Genomic DNA, 14,136 nt, shown 5'->3' on the forward strand with positions numbered 1-14,136 from the left:
ACAAGATAGAAGATAGAAGATTATACTGGGGTATAGCCCCGAAAAGTATACCAACCTGAACCAGGTACACTTTAAAGGAAAATTCAAGTCTATCATTTTGTAGCCTCTAAACACATGTAATATGTGTCTTGTTTACAATTAACTTAAATTAATTAATTAATTATTTTAGTAATAAGTTAAATAAACTGAATGTGGTGGTTACAGACCCTGTTATTTTGAAAGACTCAATTCTCACTGAGGTGAAAGATAGTGTGCGGGGTTTTTTCTTTTTACTACGAAAGATTCAATTGACCAGCATGCATTGCGAGAAACTGAGCTATCGGGAGGAGGCGAACAGAGTCAGAATTCGGAAGGACAACAGCGGTAGCCATCATTATCTCTCGAGCGAACATTTGTCTCTTAGAACATTTGTCAGACCCTGAATCTAGCTATGTTTTCTATTGAAGAAAAACACAGACAACAATGCCACATACTGTGCAATTTGTGGTATCAAGGATTTACCTGCACTGGCGGGAGTGAGTTTCCATCGGTTGCAGCAACACCGCAAAAAGTCCAAACAACTCAGTTAAATGAAACATCTGTGCGTCGGCTGTCATCTTTTGTGTGTGTGTGTGTGTGTGTGGGTGTGTGTGTGTGTGTGTGTGTGTGTGTGTGCGATCGCATATTTTTCGTTTTGTTGAACTAACTTTATAGGGTAGGCTAGAGCTATAGTGTTAGCATGGTGCACCCGCCTCGAATCCCCGTCCTCCTAGACGTTTTTTGTTGTTGTGGTCCTCATTATTTTGCTTCCAGGGTTTTGTCGACGTGGCATATCCCCGGAAGTGCAGACTTTGTGAACATGCTTTGTTTACATGGAGCAACTATAGTCGAGGAAACCATATTTTTCTTTATTGTTTTGCGGTTGTCTAGTTGTTGATCCTAATGTTGTTCTCGGGTGGAATTCTCCTTTAACTTCAATTGCTGTGTGACAAATAAACATATTTCATTTAATTAGTGTGGTTGCCCCAAAGGGCAACACACTCTAGTACTTGGTTGACTGTATTTGTTTGTTTGTTTGTTTGTTTGTTTGGTTGGTTCGGATCTAGAGCAACCCCAAAAGTTTGCCACGCTACTCCTCCCACAGTTCTAACGGCACACACACGAGTTATATGTCAAATCGACCAGCTTCATCGGGAATCGTGTGCTTCCTCATTGCTAAGCAATATCTTTGATAGTTTAATTTATATTAATTTATTAGTGAATTAAAATTCCCCATTGACTTGAATGGGAATAGGGAAAATCTCCAGTTCAAATATGTTTTTTGGCCTACAGTTACCAAACTTGGTAGAGAGGTTAACAGTCAAGAGTCCTACTTGGAAAAAATAATTACACTGATGGGCCTCACGGTGGCGCTATAACAGCCCACTTTACCTTTTGGTCTGTAACTCTTGAACCATAGATTGTAAAATCAAAATTTATTCTAATTAATTATTAAAATCAAAGCAATTGTAGGGTTGAATGTAACCCAGAGGAAGAACTACAAGTGTATGCACACAACATCCAACACACACATGCACACACTCAAGACACACACACACACACACACACCATACACACACCCAACACTAAGTAATAATGACAGAATGGGCAACCACACTTGCAATTTCCCCAAATTGCACATTTCTAGTTTCCATTATATTCAGTTCCCCTTTGTCAGTGTGGGAACTGAATATGAAATTGCTGGTTTGACATCATGGTATGCAGGGATGGAGCTATCTTCTGAAATGGCACTGTACTGTATAGTTATGGTCCACTCTCGTCTGTGTGACTCACATGGGCTGGTCATTCTACAATGGGAAAATACTTCCCCTTAATGTTTTCTTTTTGTGCGTGGCTGTAAGCCAGCGCACCATGGAGAGCAAATGTCCGATTGTCCGTATGTCCTGGCGTTGTTGACCTGCAGTTCTATGTTGCCATCACAAGAGGCAGTGGTCCCAGAACATCAAAACAAGAGATTACAAGATACATTTGGGTACTTGGGTACTAAAAACATTTGGGTTTTGCAAAACTTGTGGGTTCAAACCTCGTGTTGTGGACAGTTTTTTGTCACTGGATGTTATAGAAGCTATTTAAAAATGCGGTTACCTGTTGGTTGGTTGTCAATTATTGAATTTATGTTCAGTAATTGAACATTTGAAATACTCCTGTTTTGAAATTATACCTACAATATATGTCTCAGTAATTAACCATTATATATAGACCCTTTAACTGTTGGTAAACAATTAAGTGTGCACATTTTGGCAACAAAAGAATGAACTACGGATGCTACCAGGTCCATCAGTCAAATCGATTCTATTGACCTGGTGGTGCTATGTTAGTTATTGAATTTATGTGGTAGAGCCGCTGCCCATAAATAAACAAGCGTGGGTCATATTTGTTCATTATAGACCCTTTTACAGCCTTCGTCAGCACAAGTATGCACGCGCATTCTTGAAACAGAAGCAGTGGGAGACAGTACGAATTCAGAGCGAGCCGTATTTTTGTGCAAAGACTAGTATTTTATATACCATCAAGATGTCTGGCTGTTACGTCTACAGGTGTACAAATCGGCGCTCTAGTGGCAAACTTTATTCGTTTCAAGAGGAAACCGGCCTTTTCAGAACTGGAGTCGCCTGTGGCTACATGCCATTAAGCATACGGATTGGACTGAGGACATCATCAGAAATGCCCGCGTTTGCGGTGCCCATTTTATATCATGTAAGTTATTTTCTCGTCCCTATAGCGCCCTAGTGCTCATTACTGATTGTAGCCTAAACTACGAGAAAACGGCGCCAGCTCTAAAATACAGCTTGTTGGTGGACCTTATACATTTCAGATTGATCATGTTGGCAATGTGTGTGAATTTGCTGCTATGTGAGAGATAAGGACCTGTTGTTGCATGTCGTTGACAAAAGTTTCCCCTTATGGTGTTAGTTTCCCCTTATGGTGTCTATACAGTAGGCCAGAGATGGTTAGCACTGGCAGGGCTATTTCAGTTTGATAAAAGGTGTTGTGGTGTTTGAGCACGAGTTGTCGTGATGGACTTCGTTTTGGTGTGGAATTATAGTTGTTTACGTTTTGATAGGAACAATTAAATTGTCCCAAGTGTTGCAAATTATTGGTACCCCTACCAGTGGCGATTGCTCCTATAAGCCAGGGTAAGCCTGGCTTACCCTTACAAATCCAAATAAAACTTGATTTTTGCGCCTTCTTTCAGTTAGGCCTACTTTCACCTAGTATAGCGTTTGTCTGGTTTTCACTCCCTCCCTCCCTCCGTTACTGCGGACAATGTTGACCTGCATTTCTCTGTTGGCACCCCAAGAGGCAGTAGTCCCAGCACACCAAAATCAAGAAGGACACCAAAATCAACCCGCCGATCTCCACTGCACAAGTAGAGTAGTGGTGAGAGCATTGGACTCCCGCCCTGGAGACTGGGGTTGACGACCCGGTGGGGATGACTTTATGGGACTATACCCCAAACCTCCACATGTTCATCCTTTCACTCCAACCTTTACCCCTTGCCTTATAGATCAGATCCTGTCCCAACCCCAACCCATGGAGACCGGGGTTCCCGGTGGGGATGACTTTATGTAATCATCAGTGTAACTGCTTTAGCCACTGACCGCTACCATTAATGTTATGGAAGCTGCTGCTAGTTGTTGTGAGCCCATGAGCTAACTGGCTATCCCGCTCTCATTGTGCTGGATTAGCATTGGAACTGATGTGTCCAGGTGACAAGACCCATCTTTATTTATCAGACATTATTTCATGTAATTTCAATTCACAGCTATTTCAGTGGCATTACTATCTTCCATCCTACAAGTCCTGCACAGAAACAAGCCAGCCACACACATAAGCCAGGCTGAACCTGGCCTGGTTCTTCTCTATTCTGGGAATCATGTGGATTTCCATATAAGCCCTGTCTGGTTCTAGAGTTACAGTCAGAAAAGTTCTCTTTTCTCTGTCTTGAAAGAGTCAAGAGAGTGGAGTTGACTTGTCAGACGTGTCCTTTCATTTTGAGCAGAATCTCTTTAATGGGCCTGTCCGATGGAGCAGGGGTGCCCAACCTTCCTTCCCCGGTGCCCCCCTAACTTACACTTGATGGAATTTTGCGCCCCCCCAATTTTTTTGTTGTTGCTGTGATCATCCAGTCTGTGTGTGTTTGTATGTAAATTCCATCAGGTGTAAGTTAGGGTACAATGAAGTGCTTCGCCAGTGTAGCAGTAAGATTAATGTTGACGCTATTCAGTCTGTAATTAATTTGTTGAGTTTATTGTAGAACCGGAAATACAAGGCTTTTTGACCCTTCATCAGATAGCAGCTCAAATACATGTAGGAGAAAGGAGAAACATGAAAGGAGAAACGCAAGAACAAAATGTCCACTACAAGGGACACAAATAAACAGGCGTGGTCTCAGGAGGCTAGAGAATAGAACGTCAGTACAGAGCCTCTGCAGCCTTTACAAACCACAACTAATGCAAAATATCCAGCAACTATTGACAGGCAAGGGAGAGATCAATAAAACTGTCAAGATGTTGATTATTTACTGCAGGTTTGACCTTGTAAAGGACTTGTGCGGCCCACACATACTTATTCATAGCCACTCCTATGTGGACTTCCAGTGACAGCACAGACCCTTAGCCCTTGCCCCTTCATCAAAGAGGGAAATCCGTTCCAGCCCACGAGGTCCCTGGCTAATGGCAGTGATTGCACCTAGCCCAAGCTGAAATATGCCAAGTGCGGAGACACTGGGTGAAATACGTCCCAGTCTGTCGCCATACCATTAAGCACGCTGTACTATCTGTGTTCCTGTGGAGGAAACCATGCTAGTCTAAACAACATCACAACAAACCTTCCCTGTCTCTCATTGGTGGATTACTCCCTGGTGCTTCCTCCAAGCCTCAATGGAATTGTCAGAGTCACCCCCCACAACACATCCACCTCCCTCCAACCCACATTCCTTTAATAAGTAAAAGCGCAGCCTATAGGCCCATGTTCCTCTGTCTTGCCTGGGGGTTGAACATAGTTTTCCTACCTCTACAGTACATGGGAGGCATATATTTAGATGCTTTGTGCGTAATAGTGGGTGTTCTGAGGGTGGTTCTGAGTAGATCCTGTTAACAGGAAAGTCAATTACCATGTCACACAAACAAGATTTCGACAAATACACATATGCACAGCACGCACACTTGTGCTTAGACATGTTGTGCACACGTGGACAAAAGCATTTATAGTACATTCAGTAAAGACGCACACGTACATCACACACACAACCACACACAAATCCTAGATGCATTTCCTGCTGAAGGGAACCCCAGCCTGCATGCACAGCTCTGCGTGATGCAAGCCAAATGTATTATTCACCACTGAAGCTGACCGTAAACATGGAGCAATCTTTCCACTTAATTTTAATCCACCTGAGTATAATAGGGAAAAATATTGTTAATACGGCAACTAGGAGTCAATGAGTAGCTAAATAAATTGTGTGTTTTGTTTAGACTGTGCACCTTAGTGAAAGTCATTCAGTTACAGTAACCCCCTGAAAAGGTAGAGTTTATGTCTTGGGTGGTAGCTCTCCTGTGCCTACTCTAGTTAGAAATGGCAGGTTAGAGAATCCACAGCTGGGGAAACCCCTACCCCCTTCTCTCCAGCTCATTAGCATGCGCCCCTTCCTTAATCACTGTCACTTATTCATTATTCACCTCCCGCAGTACATGAATTATTCAACGCTCACAATTCCACATGAGAATAGCGGGGGGAGATATGAGAAATGCCTCCCCTATGCGATATTATGAATACCCAACCCCCCCGTCATGCGGCACTGTCACTCTGCTGAGGAGCGAAAGTGAGGAGGAGAAGGTACTTTGAAGATCTTAGGCCTACATGTTTACTACATTACTGCACTATCAGGGCAATCCTGTCCTCTCTTCACTCCTCATCTGTTAATTATTCCCTTGAACCAATCAAAAACCATCACGGCTCCCTCCCAACAAGGCAGCTGAATGAGGAACCTTATGAATGCACCAGCACTAGAGTGGAGAGCTCAATTCAAAGCCTGACAATCAAACACACACAACACCAAGTTTCCCCCTTATCATCTGAAAGCAAATCTTCAAAAGAGGTTAAAGCTAGGGAGAGATGCCTAAAACCCACGCTAAGCAGTGTTACAACCTATTTTTGGGCTGGGCATGGAATGGCCGGCCCTCAGGATAGCGTTTGTCCCTTTCTCTGTCCCTCTGTCTCTCCGTCATGTCGTGTTCTGTGTTTGCACCACAAGAGGCAGTATAGTGAACACAACTAGAGGCAGTAGTCGCTCCACACAGATTAGTTCCATGCTGAACATGGCTGCGTTCCGAATCGCGTACTGCCATACTATATAGTATGCCAAAAATTGATGTAGTATGTCCCAATTCATAGTATGCCACATGCAGCATTGCAAAAATACCAGGATGTCCTATTACACCAGTTGTATTTTGCAGAATGCAAGCCAGCACACTTTTCTGGCTATTCTGACCCACAATCCTGTGCTCAGCAGAAATTATGTCACATGTGCAAGTCGTGCCGGAGGCGTTTTGATGAATCCCAGCTGGATTCATCAAAACACATTCGAAAGTTTTTTTCTTTTCCCCGGAGTAACATTAGCCCAGGATATAGCTAACGTTGGACTAGCTAACTGCATTCGGCCACGTTGTGATATCAGCGGGAGTTGTGAACCTAATTGAACCTCTGGACTATATTCTCTCAGGTTGTACACAGTTTTGCCCATTAAAGTCTCAGATCCCTTATGAAACGTGAATGTAGGTGATTGAACTGTGACGATAACAGTCGCGCTAGCCAGCTACTTCCACACTAGCTAATCGGCAGGTCCGTCAGCATGGTCCAGCTGGCTAACTAACGGCGCTCGCCAGTAGGCTAACTATCATTACAGCCACTTAAGCCTTTTTTCCTTCCTTTTTTCTATTTCTCTCTGCTGGTTACTACTACGGCATTTTGACTTATCATTACACAAGATTGCTGAAATGCCTAAAAAGAGACCTGATAAGCGGACCACTGAGGTTATCTCTGCCTCGCCCGGATCAACATCCCCACCGAGCAGTTCCCCAATGCGGAAGGACAGTAACGTTAGTGATATGGGCGCGCCACTTAGCTTGGGGATGTTTACTGAGGCGCTTGAAGGCCTGAAATGGGATATATGTGAGAAACTGGACACAAAAATTTACTCATTTTCCAAAACACTCCCTTCAGAAATGACCCTAACACTTCTGGAAACTTACCCTTTTCAATTTTGCGATAGGTCACATCACTGATGGATGAGGAAGACGTTGCATGCATGACATATCACCCAGGTTTAGAACATGTATGTTTGAATGAGCCCAGCTTGCGGGTACATGCAAACATGTACCGTTTTGATTACGGCCGCATATACCTTCGAACAGTACACAGGTACGTGCTTCTAAATAATTATCATTATGAGGAAAAATAATCTTTCAATAATTATTTTCAATAATCGGGGCATTACTTCTGTGGGCATGACTTTTCAATGCTTTCAACAGGTGTAAGCTCCATTACACACACTACAATATAGTAACAGAAAATATCTCCGTTTATAACATAATTTTCTTTGAACACATAAAAACATTTTCATCTGCAGAGACAAATCATGAAACATTTCACAGAGAGAAAAGCATTTATTGTCACATTAGCAAATATTGCACATTTTTCATATTCTAAAACAACCAATTTTTTTGGTTCTATTCAGGCGCAAAAGATTCCTGTCCTATCGGGCCTTTGTGTGATGGAGCTGGGGTCGTCTCGGAAGCAAAGTTAGAGTGGTCATTCCAGCATGCGTGGTTCGTGGGAATGCGTGGGAAATGCAGTTTGTACAGATGTTCTCCATCAGCATTTGTGGTTTGCGGTCGGTCTACTGTACATTTTCATTGAAGTCAAAAATAAAATGGATCCACTGACTACTTCTTGCATCCCCTGGGACAAGATGTAGCGATGTGTGGATTTTTGCAGCCGAAAACAGAACAGCTGATAATGTTACTCGATCTACGTCGTAAGATGCTGAATGTTCTGCCTTTGTTAACATGTAACATTGTGGAAACATTTTATAAAATCACATTCTACTGTATAATGTGTTACCTCAACAATGTCCCCAAAACAGCCTCGGAATGTTGCAGGTACAGTAAAACGTTATTCTTTTGTTAACATATCACATTATAGGAACGTTTTATAAAGAACATTCTTTTATCGGAGGCCTTAATAACATCCTAAGCTCTAAGATCTAAGCTGTGTGACTTATAGTTTTCGCTGTATGACGATTTGTTTGGCAACTGCGCTCCCCATTGAAACGTATGGCGCTTCACTCTGGCTTTTGTGCTGCTAATTCTGAATTCATACACATTTTCTAACTTGTCACCATGGCTACAGTTTTTAGGCTACACAGACATATTCTACATTAAAATGTTCAGCATGTTCCCATGATTCCTATGGTGTCCATATCTAAGCTGTAGCATTTATACTTTTTGAGAGAGAGCTGTCTGAAGCCAGCATGCATTCCCATTGAAGTGAATGAGAGATGTTCACAGTGTCAGTTGGGATTTGAATTTTGGGACACAAGCTGGCTCTCTTAAAGGTACAGGCACACTTTTATGACTACAGTGGTAGCATCACACCACAGACCACATCACTCCCCTGAGTGTAGTAGATACACAGGTGGGTGGCCCAGAGAGGGCTACACTGTCCCCGATCTGCTATGACATGAGGGGACGGAGTCTCGCCATCACGCCACTAACCACGCCACGGACCCCTCAACTCAGCCTCTGATGAGCTAGAGACACACGGTCTTCACCGGTCGGGGAAGGTGGGTGGCACAGAGAGGGGTACACTGTCCGTGACTGGCTCTGTCCTGAGGGGGCAGAGTTTTGCCACCATGCCACTATCCACGACACGGAACCCACAACTCAGCCCCTGAGTGGGCTAGAGACAAACGGTCTTTGCCATTGGGTACATGGAGAGTGCCCGGAGGTCAATGCCCTGCCCCCGACCTGATGTAATCTGAGGGGGCGGAGTCTCGCCACGCCACTGTCCACGCCACGGGTCCCACAACTCAGCCCCTGAGTGGACTAGAGACACATGGTCTTCACCAGTGGGGGCAGGTAGGTTGCCCAGAGAGGGGTACACTGTCCCCGACCGGCCCTGACCTGAGGGGGTGGAGTTTCGCCACCACACCACTGTCCACGCCATGCACCGCACAATTCAGCCCCTGAATGGGCTAGAGACACACGGTCTTCGCCGGTGGGTGCATGGAGATTGCCCTGTCCGTAGTAGTACTAGCAGTTGCTGTTACATACAGCTGCGGCAGCTAGCCCACCTCACATTTTCTTCAGGAAATGTACTTTCTAGTTTAACATCATCTTCAGTAGAGTGGTCCTGTATAAAAATAATATATTGCAAATATCCAGCAGGATAAGATATTACAGCATAAAAACAGTTAGCAAAACTATTCGTCAAATGAATAATTTACAGCAACCAATGAAACCTAGACTAGAACATTTTAGATGGCCTGCACAGTAAAATTACAGCTACCATTAATGTTATGAAAGCTGCTTCTACTTATGAGCTCATGAGCTAACTGGCTATCACAGATTGGAAGCATTGGAACTGATGTGTCCAGGTGAGAAGACCTATCTTAATTTATCAGACATTTTTTCATGTCATTTCAGTTCTCAGCTATTTCGGTGGCCTGACTAGCTGATTCTGTTCTACTAACCAGTCCTGAACAGAAACAAGCCGGCCCAGCCATAAGCCAGGCAAGACCTGGTCTAGTTATCCATCACTGTGACTTTGATGTGCTATGAGTTACTGGTGTTATGTACTGTAGCTTTAGCCTACATTGTGTAACATGAGGAAGATAACATTAATGGTAGCTGATTGATGATTCCTGTAATGTTATTGGCTGCGGTTGGTTCAACTTGTCTTTCTCTGGCATAGAGAGGTAAACTCAAACTCACATTAGCAGCAAAACAGGAACCACTGTAATGTTAGTTGCAGATGTCCAATAAACTAGTGGAGGCTTTCGCACACCTGCACAGATAGGTGCGTAGGAAATCACTCTAAGTCCCATGTAGTAAAAAGAAAAACTCCCACACACTATCTTTCACCTCAGTGAGAAAACTTTATTAGACGTTTCGGTCCTTTGATGAAAGTCTACAGGACTGATGAAGGTCTAAAGCAGGGGTTCCCAACCTTTGTTCCCCAGAGCCCCCCACTTACACCTGATGGAATTTTCATGCCCCCCCCCCCCCCCCCCCAAATCGCTGTGAACGTCCAGTCTGTGTATGTTTGTATGTGCGCAAATTCCATCAGGTGTAAGTTAGGGTACAATGAAGTGCTTCGCCAATGTAGCAGTAATATTAATGTTGACACGATTCATAGTCTCTGATTAATTTGTTGAATTTATATGGTATTGTTGTGGCTTTTTGGCCCTTCATTAGATATAATCATGTATTTTGTTAAAATTGCTGCTGCAATAACATGATTCTTTGACAAATATTTGTCTAGTTAATATTAAGTTTCCAGCCAGCAAATCCTACCCCTGTGTTTGTTAATTCAGCACAATAACACCGTGATAGCCAGTTAGCTCACAAGCTCACTCAAAGGACAATATAGCTATAATGGCATAATGACCGGAGATAACTGGACAGTTTACTGTGAATCAAACAAGAAACCTGCCATTGATTCCCTTCCTTGTAATAACGTCATCGACCTTTTCCTTTTCATCTTTTGTTAAGTAAAAGGAAATGTTCTTATTGCAGAGTAAATACAACTGTTGCCAAGATATGCACAAGGATAAAAGCGCCACCTGCCCACCTTCACACTGTAAAATATGGACATTTCCACCCAACAAATTCTTGACCTCTCGCCTTCCCTGGAGAGCTGTTTCTGTTTCCCCCTCCATCTCCAGACAAGCCCTTGATGGCCATTATAAGGTTTCAATGGGTCGGCAAATCTATGTAGGTTTATGATAGATCTTAATCTGTAACAATCATCTTGTAAATAAAACCTCCAGTATAAAGTTTGATTGTTTAATACCAGATTACATCAAATTAATTAAATGCCATTTGCAAGATAATGTACATACACCACAAAAAGCTGGAACACAATACATGTCCATGTCAATGTAAAACACATTGGTACAGTCATAGCCTAACATTCTAGCTGGAGATCATAGCCAGCAGCGCATCCTTGGGATGTATGTGACAGGAACCAACTGGTGTAATATACAGTGTAGGAGCCATTTTGGAGATCTTCATGGATTTATGCTATCTGTTGGACACCACTCAAACATCACAATGAATGTAGTCTCTCTCTAGACTCTATTACGTTGAATCGCTGCGCTCCGCATACTACATCTGCAGCATGCAGTAACGTAGTTAGCATAGCTTACAGCGAAAGAACTCTCATGGGTCTGGCATTGAGACTTGATGAATGCAAACTTGTCAAACCTTTTGTACAGTAATAAATGGGAACCCCACCTAACTGTGGATAATTGTTTAGACATCAGTTCATTAGTGTGTAAAGAACATTCATACCTGCTGTCATATCAGTGATTAAATGGACAGTTTGTTTAAAGTTGGTTAGTCATTACACACAGTAATATGATTAATACACTGAAAGCAGAACTATTTGTCGATCAGGAATGTGAGTTCCAGGCATGGATCTATACCCACACCTGGGTCAAAAAAATTTTTTTTGAATACTTTATAATACATATATACACATTTTGAACAAAAAATATTATTTGAACATATTTGTTATTTCTTTTTTACTTTCAACAATTACAAAATGTATTTGAAAAGCAGTAATTCTTTAACTGAGAATGTACATATCCATTTGAAAGTACCTAGCCTATATATTTAAAATGCTCAATAGCTTCATTTGGAATGACAACAAACACACTCCGGTAAAATGTTCCTTAATAAAAAAAATATAAAAACACTACACAAATTAATAACAGGCATCGTAGCCTAACATCAAAATATGTCCAAGCATCCTGAATAAGTGTAGTACAAGGTCAGATCCTGTGTCACACTCAACTGCTGCAACCCTGTACACACATGCCACTGCTTTAATTAGCTGTACCTGGTCTTTGAGAAGGTCAATCACATACTGTACAGGTTTTCCAACAGAATAGCTTTAACCATCGTACGGAGCAGTAGCCCTAACCCCTTTTCAGTACCTATTATACGTCTAAGAAAAATGTCCTATTTTGAGTTGGCTTTACCCATAAACCTGCATTGCAGTGCTGCATTGATTTGGATGAATGGTGCGATAGAAATAAAATGACACTGACAATTACCTCTGGTGCACTTCCTCCTCCAACACCTCTCCAGCCCCCCTATTCATGTCATCTGTAGGTGCTGTTGCTGGTTTGACTTGAGTGATGTGTATCCAGGCTATGTGGTCTGCTACTTTCACAACCATGTCAGGAGGATGGTATGACCTGTCCACCAGGGGTCTCTGCTACCGTAGCCATCTGGTGTACTCTCAGGAACAACTGGTCTCCCAGCTGTAGTGAATGGGCTTTCCTGTCCAGAGGGAGTGCTCGGTGGGTACCTGTGAAGACACAGACCTCGACACAAGAGTGAGTTGATGCAGAAATTCAGGAGTTTATCTCCCATACTATAGGTCTTTTGCCCTATCCTGTGTTTCTGCCGGGTGGAGACAGCTATGGGGAACTCCCACTATCTGCAGACTCTGCTGTGCTTCTAGTAAGGTCTAAGTCTGTCTCCATCTCAGTCATTTGCTCTCTCAGAGCCTTTAAGAAAGGTAAGAATGCACTTACCTTTATGTTAGTGCCCAGGAGACTGCCCGTCTCTCCAGTCCTGCATACGAGTGAATCCTGCCTGACAATGCCAATTGACAGATCTTAATCTGTGACAGCAATCAATCTTGTTGATTAAACCAGCAGTAGGAAGTTGGACCCCCCCTTCAGAAGTGCCCATGTGTTTCCTGTTGTTGATTCACCTCTCCATTGACCTCTCTGTGTTGTGGTTTACTTCTCTCGAGCTGTGTGGCCTCTTATCCTCATGCACACATGTTCTTGATCTTAAAGTTCATCCCAACCATTATTCTATCATACACAAGTGTCCTCATCGTCTGTCCAACCTATCAGCCCTAAACAGATGGCTCTAATAACGACTATTTGAATGGATGTGGTGTCCCTGAGTATCGACCTGAATCTGAATGCTTAAGTTGTTAAAAACACTGCAATCCATACATATTCTCACCAAATGGCCCTGTTCTCAGGTTTAGCTAAGAAATACCTAATATCTCTTCTTTGCAGTGTTTAGACAGGGAGAGGATTGAATTAAAATCGATCTGTCGGTGTCTGTGCCCCATACGGCCGTCTGCAACTGTGGCTCTCACTGCATCTCAAGCAGGGCTGCTGAGTGGAGCGTGCTGTCATACAGACGTACTGCTCCCCGAGGAGGACGGGCTGACAAGCTCCGAGTCCTCTGCTTAGAGAATGGATCCACCCAGAGCCTCGCCTGGACGGGTGACTCATCCAGAATAACAGGTCAACAGGTCAACAGGTCAACAGGTCAACGCTTACCGTCCGCTTCCCTCAGACCACCGGGCCTGCTAATGTCTCTTATCCTATCATACAATGCTGAAAACCTTTCAGTGTAGCAATCACACTTGAATTGCCGTTCTTCTTCGACTCGTGGCAATCTATTCCTGTTCCCCGACTATAGATACTCACTCTTAATTACATTTATTTCAGCTAATAAGTTGCTTTTTGTTTTAATGCTTTTAATGTCTTATGTAAAGGACCTTGAATTGCCCTGTGGCTGAAATGTGCTATATAAATAAACTTGCCTTGCCTAAGTAATCACTCAATGACTTACATAGCAGAAGCATGGTATCTGGTATCTGAGAAGACGACTAAGGAGGAGATGAGTGCGGTGAGATTGCTGGCAGGGTGAAGTCTTGGCACAGGAGGAGTCGTAGCGGGACTTAAGAGATGGCTTCCTACTTCATCATGTCTGCGCCCACACACCCAATCTGCCACTGCTGCTGTCACCCTGAGCTGTCCAGTACCCAAAATGC

The sequence above is a fragment of the Borostomias antarcticus genome (assembly GCF_949987555.1).
Source record: "Borostomias antarcticus genome assembly, chromosome: 15".
NCBI classification, from domain to species: domain Eukaryota; kingdom Metazoa; phylum Chordata; class Actinopteri; order Stomiiformes; family Stomiidae; genus Borostomias; species Borostomias antarcticus.